The following is a 23,988-nucleotide window of genomic DNA, read 5'->3' on the forward strand; positions in this document are numbered from 1 at the left end:
AAATTCACGTCGGCTAAGCACTGCTATGTGTTGACATTTCTGAATTAATTGGATGAAAATATGTATTCTAGTCTCAGGGTGTTGAAATGATTAAAAATATGCAGGTAATAGAGCGCTTAGCAAATCCTGTCTGCTGATGGGCTCTGCATCTGTAGACGGCAGGAGGGCCTGGAGGCTGCGTGAGTCTGTGCCTCCACCCCATGGCACCCGGTGTGAGGTGTCAGCATGGCAGAGTTAGTGGAGGTTAGAAAGGCAACCTGGGGGACATCTTAGAAGGTCAGGGAACATAGAAAAGGAAAAAAGTAACAGGCAGAAAAAAGCCTCCTGGAAACAAAAACACAGAGAGTGTTAGAACACCTAGAAAAAAGATAGAAAAAAGGCAGGAAATATTTAAAACAGAGGTGTCAGGAAAGGTACCTGTAACTTAAAAAAAAAAATCACTTTGGTGTTTTAGGCAATAGAGTTTAGGATGAGCTGTTAAAAACCATAGAGCTTTTAGGGTAGGTTTTTTTGTTTTGTTTTGTTTTTAATGCCTCACCCTATTTTTAAGGATCCAGTCCTTATCTTGGGTAAAATAGCAAACTGATAGCTAACTAACATTGATTGAGCACTTACTAGGTGTCAGAAAGGCTTGGTTGCTTGGTCATTAGTTCACACTATTAGTGAACAAAAGAGCTGGGATTTGGTTCTAATTCCTCCTGACATTCAGTTCATTTGATTTTAACCACGATACTGTAATTTTGAAGACATATAGAATATAGATTTGCCTCTAGTCAGGATGACTAAAGGCTTTCGCTTATGTCCCTGGTGGCATCTTGTACCAGCAGCCCGCAGTGGTTGGGGGATCTGTTACAGGCTGAATCCACTGGAGATGAGAGTCAGAAAGCACTTCTGTGGTTCCTCCAGTTTGGGAAGCAAATGGGAAGGAAGTGAGGACTGGAGCCTAGGTGAGGCCACGGCCAGCCCGAGGCTGGAGGGTGGAGAAGCCACCTCTGCTGCACTGAACTCTGCCCTGAGCCACAGCTCAGAACCACCAGGAAGAGCAACACACTGCCAGACGCGTGAGGCTCATGAATTCCCTACAAAGGCTATAAATGGAAAATGTGCTTTTCCTATTGACTTGCTTGTATAAATAGCTTAGAGATGTTTTCCAAGTGCAAATCCCTAACACTTAAAAATTTTTACTTTACCCAGTGGAAGAAAATACTCATTAAAGAACCCACAAACCTCAGCTTCTTGGCAGGAATGTTCAGCTCATTACATGGTAATTAATACCAATCTATATGCAAAAAGGTTAAAAAAACCCACTTTTTTCTTTGTTTTAATTTTTATACTGCTGCTCTGCCAGATAGTCAATAAAGCTAAAACAGAATCCTTTTGTGTGTGTGTGTTTTTTTTTAAGAGGCTTTAGTGCAAATGAAAATTTTCATGCCTCTGCTGAAGACATCTATACATTTCTTGGCTCTCGGTGATAAAGGCTGATTATTATTTTTTAAAATTGCTAATGTTGCTACAACTCTAGACCCACAACCAGTAAAAATAATGTAAACAGTAGCAGGAATCCACAAGCTCTTTTAGATATGGCTTTATCTGGATCAGAATGCTTAGTCATGGGATCTCATTAACTGACCTCATATCTCATATTCTGTCTGGTATCAGGTATGCTGGGCTCATTATGGAATTTAAAAGCATGATCTCTGAAGATTATTTCAAACTAAACCATACAGAATCATCAGAGACACATTGTCTGTATCTTAAAAATGTGAAATATAGAATGTTTTTGCTTGCTCTACTGCATTCATATTTTTGGGAAAAAATTATAATAACAGAAGAGAGCAGAGAAAGGAATACACACAAACACACATACACACACACACACATATATGAGGTAATTCTTTGTGTGTGTTGTCACACAGCATCACTAAGAGAAGTTAGCGCTTCTGTAAATTTCACTGGCAGAGGACTAGTGGAAACTTGTGCCTAGCTTCTTCTAGTCTCTGCTCTGTGTGTTTTTTACCTTTGCTGATTTTAATCTGTGTCCTTTCACTACAATAAACTGTAACAGTGAGTATAACAGCTTTTCTGGGTTCTATGAGTCCTTCTCACAAATTTTTGAGCCCAAGGGTAGTCTTGGGGATCTCTGAAACACAAGTAATCACTTGGATGAACAGTGGTGCTATTCATGGAGATAAGAAATATATGAGAAGAAACAGATGTGGAGGAAAATTCGTTTAATTTGAACATGTTGAGTGGAGGTGCTTGGGGAACACCCTGTGGAAGTGTCCAGTGGGAAGTATTTATAATCTTGGAATGGAGCAGAGAGGACTAAGTCAGAGCTAGGAATCTGGGAACCACATTTAAATCTATGGTAAGGATGAGATTACTGGGAACAATAAAAGAGTTAAAGACAATATTTTGGGGAGCCCTAATCTTTAAGGGAAAGAGAAGACACCATCTTAGAGACAAGAAGAAACATCAAGCACAGTGGTATCTAAGTTAAAGGGAAATAATATTCCAAACAGGAACTACTGTCTACAAATCAAAAGCCACAGACAGACCAGGATTACAAATACAAGGAGTGAAGAACATTACTGGATTGTAAATGATATGTCATCTCTACTTAATAGATGAAGAGGCAGAGGCTCAACGTTTTATGGTAACTAGCAGAAGTCGCACAGACAATGGCAGAGGACAGATTAAAACTTGGGATGGGGTGACAGCCCATATTATTCTGACATCTCCCCACCCCCTTCTGCCCAGTCTCCTGAATAGACAGAGACCCCCACAGACCAGCTCTGAGTCTCACTTACTCTTCCAGATGGACTTGGCTCTATTTTCTACAGGAAGGCCTCCCCGGCCACGCGGTCACCCTATCTTCTCTCCTGCCTCCACTTCTGAAGCACACGCCCTTCTGCACCTCTGCCTGGTTTGGAGGTATACTCTCTCTCACAGTGAGATTTCTAAGTTCTCGAAGCAGAGAACTACAGTTCAAAGTGTAGCGATACCAAGCAGTGAGTCATGGTGTAATTCCTAACTCCTTATTCTTGTGATGGTGCTGTGGACATAAAGAGGTACATCTTACCCCAGGGGATGTATATTCTATAAAGGAAAAAAAAATCAGTCTGCAGAGGTGTCACTATGGATCCAATCCATAGGTTATGATAGCATGTTTGTTCTTTGTTTTCTCCTTCCAGGCATAGGCAGGAATGACATATCTAGACAGCAAAACTAGCAAGGGAGTGGACAGAGAGTTAAACTCCATCTCTTTCCTCCAGATGAGGAAGTTGAGGGGGAAGGGATGGGTTTCCAGGAGGTTGACATGAGGGAAGTTCTCAGGATGACCACTGGGCACCAAGATAGATTAAAATTAAAAAAAAGAGATGGTGGTGAAATTATAAATATTACCTGTGAGATAAGTAGAGAAATTAGTTCCTGGTAAATAGGAAGCTATTTTTTTCTTGGTTAATTCTGGTCATTGCTGGGAACCCTGAGTGTTTGCAGACGGAGCTGGTGAAACCTAATTATTAGTAATGAAGGCATTTGCTCAGAAGTGATTCCTAGGATTAAAAATATTCCCTGTCCTTGCTGACCTGCTCCTTCTCGTTTCTCCCAGGCTGAGCTTGAAGGTTCTGAATGCATCCAGAGAAAACGGGGAAGGGGGAGTTTTAGTCTCAATATGTTACCTGCAGAGTAAAGGGGTTTTGTATTTTGGGTTTAATGACCAGCCGCTTTTACTGAACGCCTGTGTTATCAATGCCTACGATGGTGGTGGCTGTAAAGTAAAACATGACCATTTCATTAAGCATTTCTTCCCAGTAGAGCTGGGAAGGGACAGGAATCATTGTCCAAAGCTGGTGACCTGCCTCCCATGAAATCACTCTCTATAGTTTCAAATATGAGAAGTTGATACTCAGACATACTGATTCATTCAAGGTTCGTTCTCTCCTCAAAAGATATTCATAAGTGAGTTTGACAAAAATGAAGGGACTTGGATGTATTAAAATAATTCCAGGATCCTCTGCAATTTCTTAGGCAAACAGCTTAGCAACTTACAACTGAATCACCAGTGACTTCCCAGAAGTGGGAGTTCGTATCCCCGAACACAAGTTATTGGTATGAATTGTACCGTTACAATTATTCTGTGATTTTAGGTGCTAAATTAAGGTTAAAGTTTCTCAGAAGATATTAACATGATTAAATGACAAGGGAATTTTTTTGGCAAACTTTCAAAGCAGAGTGCAAGTCATGTCACCAATATCAGCTTCAAGCTTGCAGAGAATTTCTAGAGAAAATTTCTTTTTAATGTTTATTCCTAAAAATGAACTGGAATAGGATATAACTCAATGGACCAATGGACATTCAAATATAATGGTTTTTCTTCCAGATCTTTCTGCTTAGGGAAATGAGAAAAACACAAACATTTCTGAGTAAAAAATTTAAGCAAATTGTAAACTCTTGAGAGTTATGTATTCTAACCATCTTACCTTGCAGATGAGGAAACTGAGTCACCAGGGCAAAGAAATTATTCAGGGCAAAGAGATGTATTCAGGCCTCCACTCCCAAGCTAGAGGTCTTGCCGTTAACTAATTTCAGCTTCCATGATTCTTGGGAGACTGAGCATTCTTCCCAATTCAAAAGGCTCTGTTTTTCCATCATCTTAGAGAAGCCCTTTTATTGAGGTTGGCAAAATCGTTTAGCTGCTTGGACAGCTTGGGAAACACGGTGTGAATTTTGATCTTTAAACATTTACTGGGTTTCCTTTGGAAAGGGGTAAAAATGGCCCAGCTTTATGCACTAGACCTCTGTAGCTGTGAGCATGAATTTTCCTCCACGAAACTGGGTAAGAGATACGTCATCTTACCTTTATACACAATGACATTTAATTTGTTACAACCCCCCATTCTCTCGGGCTGTCAAGTAATTAAACAGTCATTGCTGGGATCTTCACAGGCCAGAGTCCAGTGAAGGCTTGACGGGTCTTACCCAGTGGTTCTTGACCTTCCTAATGCCGCGACCCTTTAATACAGTTCCTCATGTTGTGGTGACCCCAACCATAAAATTATTTTTGTTGCTACTTCATAACTGTAATTTTGCTACTGTTATGAATTGTAATGTAAATATCTGATATGCAGGATGTATTTTCATTGTTACAAATTGAACATAATTAAAGCATAGTGATTAATCACAAAAAGAATATGTAATTATATATGTGTTTTCCGATGGTCTTAGGCGACCCCTGTGAAAGGGTCATTCGACCCCCAAAAGGATCGAGACCCACAGGTTGAGAACTGATGGTCTTACCTATCTCAGAACGTTCGTCGAAGTTCCCTTGACTCCGACCCTCCCACCCCATTCTTGGTCTTTGAGAAGCCGTATATTGGGGTGGTTTGGGGAGCAAACACCCTACAGCCAGATTGCTAGGCCTTGAAATTTAGCTCTACTTCTTGATAGGTTTAGTGGGTTGAATGGTGGCTCCCCAAAGATATGCCTGTGTCCTGGGACCCCAACCCTGTGAATATGGCCTTATTTGGAAAGAAAAGGTCTTTGCAGATATTATTTAGTTATGGATCTCGAGATGAGACCATCCTGGCCCTAAATCCAAAGACAAGTCTCTTTAGAAGAAGAGAAGACACAGAGGGAAAGTATGTGAATGAAGGTGGAGGCAGAGATCGGCGGTGTGCAGGCATAAGCCATGGAACCCGTGGGGCCACCAGAAGCTGGAAGAAGCAAGACTTCTGCAATAATGACTGCAAAGGGAGCACAGCCCTGCCGACACCGTCTGTTCATACTTCTGGCCTCCAGAACTGTGAGAAAGTACATTTCTGCTGTCTTAAGCCTCTAAGTCTGTGGTAATGTGTTACAACAGCCACAGAAAACGAACACAGTGGGGAAGCAGTGGGCAAGTCAATTACCTTCTCTGCGTCCATTTCCTCATGTTGGTTATGAGGATATAATATTAGTGCTTACCCCACAGGGAGGTTATGAGGATAAATAGGTAAGAGCCCAGCAGACATTCAGTCTTGTGTTAGTTCATGCTGATCACGTCCGATGAGCTCATGTTCCAAGGCTACAGGAACTTTGGGGGCTGCTTCTCTGCTTTTCCTGTGCAGGGCTTGAGGCACCCACCTAGGACCCTGCAAACCCCCTTCCCTATGTGCCCCATACATTCCTCCTGGTCTGAGGAGGTGGGATCACCTCTGGCAATGCAGAGAGCAAGCAGCAGGATGGAGCTACAAAACTGACATCCTGTTCCCTTACCTGCTGTAAAAGCGTAATGCTTCTCTCTCTTTCCTAGGGCAAAGCTGTTAGCATCCATCAATTCTTTACTAACTCACCATGCTATCCATCTTTAATTCACGAATTAATCAGTTCCCTCTAAACTTGGTAATATTTTATGTCTGATAGAAAAGGGTGACTTCTTTCTAATTCGTCTTGCTGTTCTGGATGGCTTATTTAAATCGTGACTTGATTGAGGGCAGTGGCTGTATCATGCATCTTCGTACCCCCGTGCCCTGCGCCTTGAACATGGCAGGTACAATCGATATGCAGTATGGGATTGGCCAGGGGGCGTTAAGTGTAATGCTTCTGAGCTGGAGACATAAAAAGATTTAGAGCACAAAAAAGAGACTGTCCAAATCGTTTCCTTGTGCTGAGTATAAGAGTAGAAGCAGGAGAAGCTCTAAGGAGCCAAAGAGAGATAATGGTAGATAGGACAGGGTAGTGGCCGTGGAAAGGAAGAGAAGTGCAATGGTTTGGTGTATGTTGTAGAAGAAGGGCCAACAGACCTTGCTGAAGGATTCTATATGGGACATAAAGAGAACAGTTCAGCCGTAACGGGTTTGGCTCAGTGGATAGAGCGTCGGGTCCTGTGGACTGAAAGGTCCCAGGTTCGATTCCGGTCAAGGGCATGGACGTTGGTTGCGAGCACATCCCCAGTGGGAGGTGTGCAGGAGGCGGCTGATAGATGTTTCTCTCTCATCCATGTTTCTAACTTTCTATCTCTCTCCCTTCCTCTCTGTAAAAAATCAATAAAATATATATTAAAAAAAAAAAGAGAATAGTTCATGGAAATTCCTAGGTTTTGGTCTGGGCAACTGCGAGGAAGGTGATACTCTTTAATGAGATGGATAAAGCCAAGACAGAAACAGAGTTGTTTTGATGTGTGTATTTGTGTATGTGTGTGTGTGTCTTTGTGTGCACATGTATGTAGTGAAGTTGAAAATTAAAAGTTCTGCTTTGGACACGTTCACTTCAAGCTACATGAGAAATCATACATCAGAGATGTCAGGTTGGCAACTAAGCACACCAGTTTGGAGCTCAGAGAGGAGCTGAGAGGGGGGATATTGAGTTGAGGATTCACCAGCACATATGTGACTTTCAAAGGCCCGGAAGTGTTTGAGATCATCTGGCGAAAGAGGAGAGAGAGAGAAAGAGAGAGAGAAAAAGAGAGAGAGAGAGAGAGAGAGAGAGAGAGAGAGAGAGAGAGAGAGGAGGCCCTGCGCCCTGCCCTGGAGAAGTAACAATGCAGGCGACATTTATTATCTGTTATTTCCAAAGCATGTCTTCAAGTATCAGCAATCACTTTCAAAAAACCTGGAACTTCTATTTTATAGGATTCCCAGTCTCAGAGAGTTCAAAAGAATTACACATTCCATATAATTTAACACTGCTTATTTTGCCAAAACAAAAAAAAATTTCCGTTAAGATATGCAGCTATTCCTTGCCATTGCTTTATGAGAAGCCTTCACTTCTTAAAAGACCTGTAATTTTCCTTTGCATTTCTGATGCGAAGAGTTTGTCGATAGATCTTAATCTGTTAATTACTGAAGCGTCCTGCTGGTTTCAACTTGCTAGAAAACATTTAAATTTGATACCATTAGGGGAAATGCTTTCTGTGTCTTTTCAGACTTCCCTGTTCGCGAGGCATTCATAAACACAGCAACTGAAGTTTCTTATCCAGGGAATAGCACAGGTTTTATTCAATAGGGTACTTTATTTTATTTTATTTCCAACCCACTATCAACATCCCCCCAAGCGCCGGCATGGTTTAGCTTACCCCACACTGACTTCTTGTTGACACATGAAAATGCAGTTTATAAAATATTGGCAGAATTCTACAATGCTTTTACACACACACTGGTTTGATGGAGCCCCTCGGGGGAAAACACACACATACACCAAACAGAAAACAAGGCACGCACAAATGGCTACGTGCTCTGCTTCTCAGGCCTGTTTCCCCACCGCCATGTAGTAAGTCCATGTACAGAACATCTATATGAAAGAACATAAACGCACTAGGTCGATATCCCTGACAGCTAAGCCAGCTTTGGAATCTCACCACACCCTCACCGACACCACCACTGTGCAGGGGAGAAAAAGAACTAGATCGAAGCCTCCGTTTTACTCCCAGCCACCAGAGAAGGTGCTTCAAGCTTAGCCATGTCTTCTCTTTACCAGGACGAAGGGCCTGGCTGGGGTTTTGCCAGTGCCATTCCCTCCCACTGTAAATCTCCTAATGCCACTGTAATGCTTTATTTTTCAGATTTCCTCCTGATCTTCTTCTCACTGTGATTTAGCAGAAAAATCCACACGCTGCCAAAGGATCCTATACAATTACAGGATTTACGGGGTGCTGAAACAGCCCTTGGGCAGGGCCATCAAAGGAAAGGAGCTATTCATTTATTCTGCAGTTTGTGGCTCTGCAAAAGGAAACAGTCAAAATGGCAACTGTTTATTACCAAATCTAAAGAATTTAAACAGTTCCCCAGGACAATCTGCTGAGTAGGAAGAAACACAGGACTACACACAAGCGGGAGGTGTGGTTTACGGATTTTCTCTCAGTGGATGGACTTCCTGAGACATTTGGCCCATTCAAGCCAGGGCACCCTTGTTCAGAGCTACTCCTTTATCTTGTCTCAAATTCTCTACTTGGGAGAAGATGTGAACGAAATGCAGATGTTTAGAACTATAAAAATCTCATTAGTGTGAGTACTTAGACTGGAAAGAAAGCCAGTGAAATCAACTAATTCTGTTTTTTTATTTGTTATGTTTACTGAGAGGTTTTAGAAGAATATAAAATATCATTAAACAAAACTTTTGATAAATGCTAATTTTTGGAGTCAAAGTTGTTTGGTTTTTTGTTTTTTTTTTTACAGTAGAATGGAACATTGTACTCTCCTTAACCAAATCTAGAGTTTTCTAATTATGCAAATCAGAATCCATGTTGATTAGAAATTGTCCCTCATTAAAAATATTTTCCCACTGAAATATGAATGCTCTGAATAATTCTGTCCGACTTCCTAGGGTTGTCATTTTCTCATTCCCCCTGATTCATCACAATAATGAATAAACCCAAATATTATAGCAATTACACCGAAGAGCATGCTCTTGTTTTGTGGAGATGGGCATGGTTCACTGCTCTTTCAGTGCATGAGCTGAATCTGCTGCTGAAGTTTTTGCTCACAATTATAACCCTACTAGTGGCCCGGTGCACAAAATTCGTGCACTGGGGGGGGGGGGGTGTCCCCCAGCCTGGCCTGTACCCTCTCACAGTGTGGGAGCCCCATGATCAATTGCCCCAAAGAGGTAGGCGAGAGCTGGGGGTCCCACCTCCGCGGCACACACAAGGCCGCGGGAACCCCGGCGGAAGCTACACGGAGCAGCTGCCAGGACCCACCACCACACCACACACACACACACACACACACACACACACACACACACACACACGCAGCGTCAAGCCCCACCCACCCTGGTGATGGACTGTGACAGTGTGATGGCGTGAGGGCTTCACAGCGTGAGGGCATGAGGACCACCTAGGCCGGTGGTCGGCAAACTGCGGCTCGCAAGCCACATGCGGCTCTTTGGCCCCTTGAGTGTGGGTCTTCCACAAAATACCGCCACACTCAAGGGGCCAAAGAGCCGCATGTGGCTCGCGAGCTGCGGTTTGCCGAGCCGCAAGTTTGCCAACCACTGACCTAGGCTATTATTAGTATAGATAACTCAAAAGGCCTTGGATATGTGCACTTTTTTTTTTGATGGGGGGGTATATGGAAATTTAAAGGCAACTGCACTTTCTGCAGGATTGGTAAGAACATGTCATGAGTCACTATCTACAATGGTCCCCAAGGTGGGTAGCATTATTCTAGCCTACTCTGCTGGTCTCTGTCCCACTGTACTTTTAAGTCAAAAGGTGTGTGTGTGTGTGAATGTGTGTGTGTGTTTGTGTACACATATATGTAGTGAAGTTGAAAATCAAAAGTTCTACGGAGGAGTGGACAGTCACATACACCCAACTGTCCCTAGTAAAGGCCTGGGAAGAGAACATTTGGGAAGGCTCCCAGGCTGTACCATAAGCCCAAGACAGATCTGAAGAACATTTATGGAGTGATGTATTGGAAGATGGAACAAGCAGTAACCCGGTCCTTACTGTATGTTTCCCAGGGAATTTTATTCAAACCTGTTCAAAAAGAGCAGTGCCTCGCTTTCTCATTAAAAATCTGGATGGAAGGTTATTTAAAATCTCCGCCTGTGGAAGCCTTCCAACGTGTCCAAGTAGAACGCTAGATTCTGACTTTGAATGTCCCATCCAAAGGAAATGGCGCGCCTGAGAGGCACTCGTGTATATATCCTACTGTGACCTATGCAGTTCTTCCTAGCCTTTGTGGCTCGTGGTGGAGGGTGGCTGGATCGCATCGCAGCAAGCCCAGGTGCTAGCTTGTGTTCATTCCCAGGATCATTAGCGTCTGCAAAAGCCTGCGAGACTGCAAGCAGAGGATTGCTTTTCATGTAATTTCTATTATTTAAAAAAAGGTCTTTCTTCATGCCAGTTTCTCAAGCCTAAAATTGAGAGACCTCTCCAAGGCTTTTAGGGGCGGTTAGAAAAGTAGCTGAGACATGTCCTTTTGTTTCCCATTGAAGTCGGTTCAGACAAAAAAAAAAATGACATTAATTCCAACTCAAAGTGTGCAGTACTAAAGTTAAGACGTCGAAAAGCTCCTTGAGCCCTGACCAGTTTGGCTCAGTGGATAGAGCGTCGGCCTGCGGACTGAAGGGTCCCAGGTTTGATTCCGGTCAAGGGCATGTATCTGGGTTGCGGGCACTTCCCCAGTAGGGGGTGTGCAAGAGGCAGCTGATCGATGTTTCTCTCTCATCGATGTTTCTAACCTCTCTATCCTTCTCCATTCCTCTCTGTAAAAAATCAATAAAATATATTAAAAAAAAAAAAAAGCTCCTTGAGCATGCAGGGGTAACGATGACTCTCATGTACTAAGCACTGCCATGTGTGTCGCCCCTCACCAGCACCCCACGGATCAGGTGGTGTTTACTCCATTTCATAGACAAGAAAATGGAGGCGCAGTGAGGTCCAGTACATCAGCCCGGGTTCCAGGGTCTGGGAGGACCAGCCTGCGTTGGAAGGAAGGGCCCGCGTTCTCCTGTCCTCAGCAGGCCTTACAGTCTCTAGACTCCTCCTCTGAAATATGCACCTAGAACCTTGGGGAAGGTCTTCCATCAGACCCTAACCCAAAATGAAATGGAAAGCCGAATAATAACAAGCAGTGTATCTTGATAAATCTAGGTAGATAAAAATGGGATTTTCAGATTATAAGACTCTTTAGCTAGGTTTTGTTTGTTTAATTATCCATATAATTGTCTTAATTCATGACTCAGTTCTGCCTTTGTAGAATTTAGGCACTGTGAAAGCATTGTGTGCTTTCCCCGAGGGTATTGTGGTTAGCTGTGAATTCATAATTTAAGCAACTGATGATATTGGTTAGCAGCTCTCTGTGGTTTCATTATACTTCACACTGGGCATTTTTAGATGACTAATGTTGTCATCTAAAGGCTTTTTATCAATATACCGATATATTTGGATGCATATATTTAGACACTTTCTCATTCTCCCCCTCTCTTCTTTTGGTAATGGTTCTTGGAGCCTCCTGCTGAACATTAATATTTTCTGGATGGTTCCAGCTTCCTTGTGGGGCCCTTGGAGAATGCACAAGCCGGCCATGAGTTCAGCTGCTCTTTCTCCAAAGATGGTAAAGAGTTTCAGATGAAAGAAGTTCAGCTTGCACCTCTTTGCCAACGAAAACAAATCCAATATCTCTCTTATGGGTTTGCTTTGCCAAACTCTAAAAGGAAGACCGTATTAAAATGGTGGCTTTTACATTAAGTTTTCAAACACCACTAGAATGAAAATAATGATAAACTTTCCCCATTTCTTTGGATCTCATAACTGTTGCAGGTGGCATGTGAAGACATGTCAGGAGACTCTTCAGGGGCCTTCTCTGTTTCACAGGCACATGCCGGCACCAGTCCCTCTCCTTTATCCCCCTATCCCACCGTCCTGTACTCTGAGGAACTCTGTCATTTAAGAAACAGATTTTGCTTTTAGACTCCGAAGTCAAATGCTCTCCATAGAATTCCGACAAATGTTTTAAATTTACCCTGGACAAATTTTCATCTACTTCGGATTATCAATGATTCCATTTTTTTTATTGCAGTTCTGGCAAGCCAGTGAAATTATTATGAAAACATAAAAGTTAAAAGAAAAATTTATGTTTTAAAAATCTATATCCTCCAAGAGTTCCATCAAATGCTACATCCACTAAAGCCTTTATTGATTGCTCCAAGAGGAATTGAAGGCTCACATATTTGTTCCAATGATATGTTTTGTTCTTCTTTGTATTATTCGTTTCTTACATTTCTCTATTTTCTTTTTTCCCAACAGTGATCTGTACAAAATAATTCAATGAATGTTTTTTTGAATAAACATATGTTAAATACATTTTAGGGGCAAGAAACAGTGGGTACATGTGAGTACAGCTATGTACTAGTAGTTGATATGATGTGTAACATAAAATTACTTTCTGAAAAAGGCAATTAATTTTTAGGAGATTATAGAACTCTTAATAAATATTAATGTATGGTCAAAATTAGGTCAACATTTGTAATAAAGAAGAATTCCATCCACTTTTAAATGTCTGCAATGAAGGATCAGGAAACTCAAAAGTTCAAAACACAGACTTCCAAGGTTGTAAGGATTTAAACTCTGAAATGAATGCAATTTGGAGATGGTGGAGGGAGGGGAGCTGAAGAGTAATCTATATAATTAAAGCTTTCTTTGTCTGGTAGCCAGGTTTAAATTCCATGATCCTGCACTGGAGAAGTGGTAGTGAAATGTGGGTTTGAAGGCAGTCTTCATAGATAAGCTCAGGATGCAAAGTTTTCAACAACAACAATAACAAAAAATATATCAAAGGAATTACCTGAGACAAAAGATTCATCCCAGAAAGTAAAAAATTGCCTATTGTTTTATAAATGCTGCCATGTCTTCACATTAATAATGATTAGTAAATTATAACTGTAGAAAGAAAACACCTGCTCACTGAATGCCATCTGTGGCTCAGGTGCTAGTGTAGGCCCTTTACATATTCATAATGAATGAGACACAAGTGTATATGAACCTGGCTGAGCACCTAACATTTTTCTAACAGCTTTACTTATATGCACTCCTGCCATCTTCCCCACAATCCTATACTTAATTTTATTGTGATCCCCATTTCACATTAGAGGAGATGGAGGCATAGAGAAGTAAAGGGACGTCCCAGATCACAGACCTAGTAAGTGACAGAACAATAGGTTGTATTCGTTTCCCAGAGCTGCTGTAACAAAGAGACACAAACTGGGTGCCTTAAAACAAATTGCTCACAGTTCTGGAGGCTAGAAGTAGAATATCAAGGTGTGGGTAGGGCCATTCTCATATTTTCTCTCTCTCTCTCTCTCTCTCTCTCTCTCTCTCTCTCTCTCTCTTTCATGGGAGTATCCTTCCTTGTTTCTTCTAGCTTCTAGTGTTGCCTGCAATTCTTGTTATTCTTTGGCTTGTAGATGCAACACTCCAATCTCGCCTCCATTTTCAATGGCTGTCTTCTCCTCCTGTGTCTCTTTCCTTTTCTTATAAGAACATCAATCATATTGAATTAAGGGCTCACCCAGCCCAGTGTGATCTTATCTAAACTAAGTACAACTGCATGGACCCTATTTTCAAATAAGTTCACGTTCAGAGGTACCTGGGGGTTAGGACTGCAATACATCTTTTTGGGGACATCATTCAACCTAACACCTCCCCACATCCATGTTTGTTGTTGTTGTTGCTTAAACACTGCACTATGCTATGTCTTTTTCCACAACATAAAGTTTTCCTTTTCAGTCATTCTTTACTGAGCTTTGTTGTGCCTTTTGTATTATGAAAATGGTTTAGGTGAGTAAGCGTTTTAAAAAGATATTTGATCCTTACATGGAATACAAATTAAGAACATAATAACTCTATTATTACTTTGGTATGCTTATTAAAAATTAAAATCCCTTTTTCCCCAGTCCTTCTCTGGATATTTAACAATAGGCACCAGAGTAGGCTTTGTTGCTTTTTTAGTGCCAAAGGCAGTGGTTACCAACTAGCTGCTCTCTTCCTTAACCCACTTGGTGGATATGGCGCACTCCAGTGAGAAAACAGTGGCTCACTGCAACAGCGACTCACCAGGGGACCCGGGAATGAGAAGAGTCTCTGCCAGGGGCAGCACATCTAGGAGAGATTCACTCCCCGAGGGATCTTGAGCTGCCACCCTCAGCAGAAACCCTGCCTGTCCCACACATCCCCTACCCTGAGCAGAACCGCCGCCTTATAAGCTTGGTGCAGCAGTGTACAAATCAAGTCTCATCTCATAGGAAAAAACATGGATGAAAATATCCACCTTTTTTTCTTAGAACCATTTTCACGTTTCTTATATTGAAGCACATGAATTATTTTTCCACCTACAAAACTATTAGGTAATGGGTATTGGAATGAAAGTTTTTTTCTTCTACAAAATTCAGAGTATCAGCTATGTATAAATGAAAAGCCACCTTGAAAGAGGGACGAAATAGCACTATTATGTGATGAACACATAAGAAATACTTTTAGTCTAGGGAAATGCTCCTTCTCTAGTATTTTAGTTAATTTTCACATTTAATGAAACTGCACTCTCCTTATTATCTTCATCCTTGGATGGCTTTCCTGTTTCTGCCCAATAGATCATCACAGCAGGCTCGTTACTGGGATCCCACCTCATCTTTATGTGTGTACTTTCTCCATGTACTGTCCCCCACCCCATGGTATAAGAAACTATTTGTGCCAGTTTCTCCCAGATTTTTTTCTTTAGCCTTCAGCTCCTCCCTAGTCATCGGACTGATATAAGAAACTCCCTTCTTGGTTATTTCTGCTTGTTTGTTTACTAGACAGTTTCAAACTTAGTCAAAGCAGGATTCTTGATTTTTTCCTTCTCTCTCATATTTTATTTTTACAGTTTTCTCATCTCAAAAAAATGACATCCTCCTCATCTGGACAGCAGCAATCGCCTCTTAGCTGGTCTCCTGCCTCCAATAAAGGCCCCTCTCCCAACTATTTTTCCCTCAACAGCTAGTGGGATCCCTGAAAAACATAAATCAATGATGTTCTTCCCCTGAGTGAAACCCTCCAATGAATGGTTCTCTATCTCATTTACACTAAAATTCAGAGTTCTTATCTTTGCCTATAAAATCTTTCTGAATCTGGCCTCTGTCTACCTATATCTTCAATCACATTTCCTACCATGTTTCTCTTTTCCACTACTCTCCAGTCCACTTCTTTTTATTCATTGAACACTAAGGTTTTTTTCTGCCCATGAGCATGAATATTGGGTCTTCTAGATCTTTATAGTGGGGCTTCTTTTTTTGGCCATTCAGTTCTCTGTTTGAGTTTAGTCTCAATTCACTGTAGATGCGGTTAATCCAGGCTTGGATTCTCTGGCAATACTCCTGTTCCCCCTTTTTATTGAATTAATTGGGGGTGGCACTGGTTAACAAAATTATATAGGTTTCAGGTGCACAATTCCACAACACATCATCTGTACACAGTATTGTATGTTTATCACCCCAAGTCAAATTTCCATCCATTATCAATTATCCCCCCCATACCCTCGTGCACCTCTCCCCATACCCATACTTCTTAATACCTGGTAACTTGTTTATTTATTTAGTTGTGTATTTCCTCTTTCCTTCTTCTCCCCACCAGCAATAAGATCTTGTCTGAATTCTTACCATAGACAAACTGTTTACCACAGTACCTGGCATCAGAGAGGCACCTGATAACTTTTCAACCATGAGTTTATGAATAGTTACCAAGTACTCTGTACCATAGTAGAAATGGTAGAAAACATCTAGTTCCTGCCATCTCAGAGGGCCAGAGTGAGAGAGACAAATAAACACGCAATTATTAAATAGTGTAAATGCTATCTTAGATACAAACACAGGGTATACATAGCCTTTTCTAAAGTCAAAATGGATAGTCTAGAAGACTCTAGAACCTGTCATCTTGTAAATGTGATTGGGAATATATTTCCCTAAATGCATTACTTTCCACTTTCCACACTGAAACTTCCTTGGACCACTTGTACCTCTTCCTAAGTGCCTTTCCTCCTTTCCTTTCTGGAGAATGTAATTCTCAACTTTGATTATAGATTGGAATCACCTAGAAAATTAAAAAGAAAATATGCCAGAGGTATATTCTGTAGAGTGTGAGAATTTATAATGTCATATGCTCTTTTGTTTTAAACTTTCTATTTCTCGTAAATTATAAAATATTTATAAACTAAACTTTTAAAATCAATTGGTATTTTAATATTATGAAGTAAAATTAACATATTTTGAGGCACAATTTTGAGTCTCTGTGTTCCTGGTATTGTACATTGAGTCCATCAATGACTTTCCAATTCTGAACTCTATAGAAGTGTTTTTCCTGTCCTTATTTATTTAATTTCATTTTAAAAATGAAAATTGTATATATTTAAGGTGTAACAACATAATGATTTGCTATACATATGGGCTGTGAAATGATTGCTGTAGTCAAGCTAATTAACATATCTTCTCTTCACATAGTTACTATTTTTGTGTGTGATGAGAGAGCACCAGAAACCTACTCTTAGCAAATTTCCAGAATTCAATACAGTTTCTGTCCATTTTTAATGTCCAACAAAGGAGATTTCAGAGATGGTTGGCTTCAAAGACATTAAGGTGTTCTTTAATACTTCATCCTCAAAAAGAGTAATTATTCAAACACAACTTTCCCTTTTTTCAAAGTCACATCACATGTGGAAGGTCTGTATATTTATATATTAACAATTACAAAAAATGTTACCAATAAAAAGACATTACTCGGTTTGTCCACATATTCTCATTAGATTTGCTTCTCCAATTACAGATGAGACTCAGGGGAAGAGCAATTAGGAGTGGATGGCCAGCATTTCTGAGACAGGCAGAGTTTCAGACTCTATAAATTTTAATTCTGTGTCTGAAGGCAAAGGGGTTTTTCTATTTTAAAAAAGAAAGCACCAGAAAGAATGGTTCAAACCTAGAGACATTAGAAAAGGATATTAAATATTCCAGGGAAAATGATCAATAATGAGGCAGTTAAATACAGTGAAAGAAACCCTGCCTCTGAAGCCTTAGGGAAGAAATTGAAACCACATCTGAAACCCACAGCAAGAAAAAGTTAGCCGAGAAAAGCACCTGGCCCCAACAATGCTATGACTGAGCTCATAAAAGCGGCGGGCAATTATGTAGCTAGTACCTTGTAAAATTTGTCAGTGCACATGGAAAAACAGAGAAATAGCCAGAAGCCTGGTACAAATCAAACGCTGAAGACTGCTAAATAAGGGAGAACCCAGAGCAAGGAAGGATCGCAGATCAGACCTGGGAAAGCTTCCTGATTTCCCATCAATCCAGCCAAATGCCTCAAATGCTTCCATAAACTATTTTCAGCACAAGATGTACAAGATAGTCCCAGGAGGAAAAAGGAGAAGCAGGGGGACGTTTTCAGAAAGAAAGCCAAACTATCTAACTGCAGCGATGGAGGTGGAGTCTTCTTCATGTCTTGGTGATCTTGACATGACTGGGGTTCAAGTCCTCCCTCAAGAGAACAAGGTTACAATTGAGAAACCGATCTGAAACGACACCATTTAGCCCACTCCCTCTCTCGTAATGGAGTCAGCACAGAAGCTGTGGGTTAGGACGCATGTGGGAATTAAGACTGACTTCACACAGATTATATCTGTCATCTGGAAACCCAACCCTGTGTTACGAGAATCAACACAGGAGGGGGTGGCACAGAAAGTGACCCAAACAAACAGTGCCTGGCACAATGTATTGATTGATTGGATGAAATTAATCAATTTCCTCTTGTTGGGCACTTAACTCACTTCCAATTTACATCATTATAATTAATGCTGTCATAATTGTACCCTAAAGTCAGTTTCCCCACATTTAAGATCCTGTCTTACGAGATAAATTCCTAGGAGAATTCATAGACTGAAAAATGTTACATTTCTTGAAATATTTTACTAAAATTTCCTAAGTAGGTCTGTGTCCACTGATAACCCCTCAAAATGTCAAAAATGTTTCTTTCCCCTAAATTCTTGTAAACACTGCATGTAATTATTTGAAAAAAAATACATCTTTGTTATGCAAAAAATATTACATTTTTAAATTTAATTTGCTTTCCTTTCACTGATTGTGAAGCTGAACATTTATTTTCTTTGTCAATTGGCCCAATTTTTTTAAAATATAGGGGATGTTCTTCTTTTACTTACTGATTTGTAAGTGTTCTTTACGTGTACTTGAAATGCCGGGATATGTAATAGAATTTGTGAGGACTTAGGTGGATTTATTAAAAAAACAACAACAACATAACATTTGTGATTTAGGGGTGCACTTCTCAGGGGATCATTTATAGGGTTATCAATAATCATCCTTAGGTAGATAGTCCAGGAGTGGTAGGAGGGCTTTGTTTCAGAAGTTGTCAGTATTCAGCCTTCTCTGTCTTTTTTAGGGCTATATGATGATTTTGTGGGTCTTAGAGGCACTTTTGCTTTTGTGGGCCCTTTTTTTCATTAAAAAAATCAAAGATTACCTTTTACGATTGCATTGGCACAAAGATAAAATAAACCATGTTGGATGTTTTATTATGTACTCACATGTTTAACAATTCAGTTACATTGATCTCTTCTCTTTGGGAGACTCTCAGTGGTTGGGTTTTGTGAGAGTGTGGTGGGAGGTGTGTGTAGTGGTCGCTTTTTGACTCTTTAGGAAAAAAATTCTCCCTTTCAATTTCATATCGGGTCTGAATTATATGATACAAAGGAAGCCAAAAATTATTGCTCTCAAGGCATCTAACTAATGCTGATGTAATTGGTCATTCTCATTCTGACTCCTTAATTGGATTATACCAAGAGAAAAATCTATGAAGATATCTGTGGTTTAAGAATGCCTTTTATTTATTTTTAAAAAAATATATTTTATTGATTTTTTACAGAGAGGAAAGGAGAAGGATAGTTAGAAACATCAATGAGAGAGAAACATCCATCAGCTGCCTCCTGCACACCCCCCCACTGGGGATGTGCCCACAACCAAGGTACATGCCCTTGACCAGAATCGAACCTGGGACCCCTCAGTCCGCAGGCCGATGCTCTATCCATTGAGCCAGACCGGCTAGGGCAATGCCTTTTATTTTTATTATATTTTATAATGAACCTAATTATGTTCATAGCAAAACCCTGTAAATTGTAGAAAAGTATAAGAAGGTAAATTTAAATCTCCAATTCTACCTCTCAGGGAACTCTACCTCCCAGTGAAGTTCCTGTCTAGGATATTTCATGAGAACTGCACACTGTAGGACCCAACACACTTTAACAATATATGGTTCTGATTCATGTACATGGCTTTTATTGTACCCTGCTTCTTTCACTTTGCATTCTGTCCTGGTATATTTGTAAATCATTAATTTTATTTCAAAAACATGATTTTTATTAATTGCTATCTTAGTTAGCTTGGGTTGCTAGAACAAAACACCATAAAGTAGGTGGCTTATCAAAACAGAAATGCATTTCCCAGAGTTCTGGAAGTTGGAAATCTGAGACCATGGTGCTGACATGGTTGAGTTCTGGTGAGTCCTCTTCCAGGGTGCAGACTGATGAATTCTCCTTGTATCCTCATATGGTAGAAAAAGAGCCTGCTAACTCTCTGGCCTTTTTTTTTAAAATTTATCCTTATTGTTTATATGTCCCCCCTTTTTTCCCATTGACCGCCTCCACCCTGCACCTGCCCCCTTCCCCAGGCTTTCTTACAAGGGCACTAATCCCATTCATGAAGACTCCTCCCTCCTGACCTAATCACTTCCCAAAGACCCATTCTCCTAATACCATCACATTGGGGATTAGATTTCAACATACGAATTTGGGAGGAAAACAAACATTCAGTCTATAACAACTGCGTTACTTCATTTTTTGGTTCATATTTTTAATCCATGCTTTAATGTACTGAATATTTTCAGGGCCTGATTATCATTACAGGTAATAATGAAGAGACAGAAGGAAGCTAGGTAGATAGGGGTGGGACCATGGGAAAGGAAGGCGGAGTTACTAAGGCACCCCAACTGGGCAGGGAAGGAAGGGTACTCAGGAGAGAGGCATGAACTTTACAATGTATGGATACTGTTAAGACAGGCAGCATGCAGATAACCAATCACAAGGCAGTAAGGCATATAAACCAATCCAAGGATATTGCTAAGGCAGAATTCTTTGAAAAGACCAATTAGGAGCTAGCAAGATTACCCACCCACTAAATTAAAAGCATATCCCTGCACCCATGTGGTTTATGGCCATGTGGACCTCCACACATGGACTATTAGACTTTATTAATTAGCTTGGAAGCTAAACTACTCCCAACTGTAACATGGAAAGGAAGCTCCGGACACTGGCCTGCTCCTGCAACCCCAGCTACACCTTTGCCAGCACTGGCTTCTCCCAATAAACTTTGCTCCCATTCATTGTTTTTGTCTGCGACTTCATTCTTCAATTTTCATGAGACAGGAACTCAGATTCAAACAACACCCACATTTTTTGGTATCAATAATGTGATTAATATCATGGTACATAAACATTGGTCTAACTATCTCATTGTCTTTGGATTGCTAAATTACTTTCCAGGTAAGTTCTATTTAAATTAGTCTGGGATGTAGTAATCTCAGAGTACTCTGATTACCACTGAATATTATGATTTATAAAAATATTGATTTGATGGTGGAACTAAAGTATCATCTTGTTCCCTTAATTTGTGCTTTTTCGACTATTATGAGGTTGTGTTTCTTGTCCTTGCTTATTATGCCCTTGTATTTCCTCCTCTTTTGTGAATTATTGTCCTTATCTCCTGCTACTTTTCTACTATGACAGTAATGTTTTCCTTATGGGTGAAATGGATTTCTTTGTACTTTAACTCTTTGTTGTATTTTTAGCAAATATTTCCTCCAATTTTCTCTTTGGATTTAGTTTTGAGTTTTTTTATAGGTAAAGGTTTAAAATGTGTAGGCAATCACATTTATCATTCTTTATTTCCTGAAAACTTATTATTTTATGCTACCAGCGTCTTTTCTCACATAGAAATAAGATGAATATTAACCTATGCTTCTTTTAGATGTTTCTAATTCAATTTAATTTTTTTTTTCATTTACATGATACAAGGTGGGGGACTAAACTGATATAAACATTAGTTAATTAAAATTTTCAACTACTCATTAAATAATTTTATTATTTTCCCCTTGATTTTTGTGTGCTTTAATTACAAATACTATTAAATACTAATTCAAGTCTGTTTCTGAGCTTTTGTTTTATTTACTAACGAGAGGCCCGGTGCACAAAATCCTGCACTGTGGGGGGGTGTCCCTCAGCCCAGCCTGCACCCTCTCCAATCTGAAACCCCTCGGGGGATGTTCAACTGCTGGTTTTAGGCCCGATCCCATAAGGCCTAAACCGGCAGTCGGACATCCCTTTCACAATCAGGGACTGCTGGCTCCTAACCGCTCGCCTGCCTGCCTGCCTGCCTGCCTGATTGCCCCTAACTCCTTCTTCCTGCCTGATTGCCCCTAACTCCTTCTTCCTACCAGCTTGATCGCACCCTAACCACTCCCTGCTGGTTTGATTGACGCCTAACTGCTCCCCTGCCGGCCTGATCGCCCCTAACTGCCCTCCCCTGCCAGCCTGGTCGCCCCTAACTGCCCTCCCCTGCAGGCCTGGTCCCCCCCAACTGACTCCCCTCCCCTGCAGGCCTGGTCACCCCCAACTGCCCTCCCCTGCTGGCCTGATTGTCCACAACTGCCCTCCCCTGCCGGCCATCTTGTGACCACATGGCGGTGGCCATCTTTTGACCACATGGGGGTGGCCATCTTTTAACCACATGGGGGTGGCCATCTTGTGCAAGGGTGTGATGGTCAATTTGCATATTACCTCTTTATTATATAGGATTTGTGTGTCTTTTCTTATATCAGTACAATACTGCCTTAATGAATGAAGATTTTAATTTCTCATAATACTCTTTTATTAGTCTTTTTTGAAGTTTTTAAAAATATCCTCACCTGTTTCTTTTTCAGAAAAAAATTTTCTCCTGTTCTAAAAATATCAAAATGGAATTTTGATTAGAATTATATTGTATAACCAAAAAATTATTTGGGGAAATATTTATATCTCCTCAATATTTATTCTTTCCATTCATGTATGGCTTTTCACTTACATCTTTAGCTGTTATCAAAATTTTATAATTTTCTTTGTACAGATCCTACACAATAAAAAAGTTCATTTGCCTAATTCTTTTGCATTCTTCTTCAGCTCATTTTTATGCTATCAGCCAGTAAAATTGTTAATATTGAGAATTTTTTGTTAAATCCAGCCATAATAATCCTTAGAGTAAATATTTCAAAATAAAACTATTTTCTAGAAATGGTATAGCTTGTTTCTTCTTAAAGCAAATGAAGTTAATTAGATTGATTGTTTTCATCCGTTAGTGATTTGAATGCCTGAGTTTGAATTTCCATCATATGGAAAGTTTTATGCTAGTTCCATAAAACCACTACAGCTTTTCCATTCTTAGCATTGTCCCATGGTAGCTATCTGCCACTCCTGAATAATAAACTTTTAAGTTAGGAACACTTAGCCACCCCACAGAATCCCTCTGGCAATATCTACACAACGATAAACAAATGTTTTTGAAGAAAAGAATCGAGTGCATGAGATGGTAGAATCTTAGTGTACAAAGCATTTTCTGATAACCTCATTTATCAGAAAACTGCTCTTGGAAATATGGTGTATACTGCCTTATATGGACCCAGACATTGCTTTACTGTGAAATGGATGATGAAACCGATGGGCGTACAACAAGTCATTCTATTTTTCTCCAGGGCCAATAGCTGACTGATGCGTAATGGTTCTGTGCATGTCCCAGGGATGTGGGCCCAAGTCACAAGGGTACCCAAGAAAGTTTTATGGGTAATCCTTAGGGCAATGCTAGGGCTTTGCTGTGATATAAACCTTTATTTTATTCCCGTCTTAATTGATGGCTTGATGATTTAGTTTAACCAGTATGTCTCAATCTACGCTGCAATTGGAGTCATTTTGAGAGCTCTTAAAAAATATCATTGCTGCCCTGACTGGTTTGGCTTAGTGGATAGAGCATCGGTCTGTGGACTGAAGGGTCCCAAGTTCGATTCCGGTCAAGGGCATGTACCTTGGTTGTGGGCACATCCCCAGTAGGGGGTATGCAAGAGGCAGCTGATTGATGTTTCTCATCATGTTTCTAACTCTCTATCCCTCTCCCTTCCTCTCTGTAAAAAATCAATAAAATATATTTTTTAAAAAATACCATTGCTTTCCCTGGCTGGTTTGGCTCAGTGGGTAAAGCATTGGCCTGGGACTGACGGACGCCAGGTTCGATTCTGGTCAAGGGCACATGCCTAGGTTATGGGCTCAATACCTGGTAGGGAACGTGCAGGAGGCAGCCGATCAATGATTCTCTCTCATCATTGATGTTTCTATCTTTTTCTCCCTTTCCCTTCCTCATTAAAATCAATAAAAATATATTTAAAAAATACCA

This window comes from Myotis lucifugus, unplaced genomic scaffold (assembly GCF_000147115.1).
Source record: "Myotis lucifugus unplaced genomic scaffold, Myoluc2.0 scaffold_77, whole genome shotgun sequence".
Taxonomy (NCBI): domain Eukaryota; kingdom Metazoa; phylum Chordata; class Mammalia; order Chiroptera; family Vespertilionidae; genus Myotis; species Myotis lucifugus.